This window comes from Sinocyclocheilus rhinocerous, unplaced genomic scaffold, assembly GCF_001515625.1.
Source record: "Sinocyclocheilus rhinocerous isolate Xijiao unplaced genomic scaffold, SAMN03320098_v1.1 scaffold1394, whole genome shotgun sequence".
NCBI lineage: Eukaryota > Metazoa > Chordata > Actinopteri > Cypriniformes > Cyprinidae > Sinocyclocheilus > Sinocyclocheilus rhinocerous.
In genome coordinates, this window is record NW_015627241.1 from 87,433 (window position 1) to 88,252 (window position 820).

Sequence of the window (820 nt, forward strand, 5' to 3'; positions counted from 1 at the left end):
TAACAAGCATAATACGAAGTTTTGTATACAAGTGTAATAACAGTAATAGTTGCAAATTATTTTATTTAGACTATAAATCTATGGTAATTCACAAATTACCTCAAACGCCATACACAGCGTTTGATCCTTTAGATTGGCAGGTTTGAGCGCAGGAAAATACAGTACAGAATACAGTAACCAAATACTACATCGCCAATCTGGAATCATTTCCATTCATGTCACTCATCCGCATTTGTACAAGTGTCTTCAAGTTCACGTGATCGCAAACGCTCGGCTGGTCAGGTTTGTATTTACTGCATTCGGTGTTTAAAAAAATAAATAAAAAAATTAATTACCATTCTGAAACATCCTTTTGTAAGTAGGGTTGTGTCGGTGAGGAAATTTTCCCACCGGTTAATCGACGTGTGACAACACCGGTAACACCGGTATCACCGCGGGGGCGGGGCATTCCCTCTTTTCCTCGCTTTCCTTCGCTTTTAAATAGCTTGTAAAAGCGGTGTGCCCATTTTACTTTCACTTTAAAATAGCGGCAATTCGGAGTAAAGCAATTGTTCGTTTTTAGTTCGTTTAAATTTTCCCCCTTTTCCTCGCTTTTCTTCTCTTTTAAATAGCTTAAAGGGGTCATATGATGCTTTTTTAAAGATCATTATTTTGTGTATTTGGTCTAACAGAATATGTTGACATGCTTTAATGTTCAAAAAGGGGAACAGGCGTGACAGACACAATGATGAAGCTGGTATGTGTTTGTAATGTGACCCCCCCTCTCTCTCTCGCGCTCTCTCTCTCTCGCTCTCGCTCGCTCGCGCACACACACACACGA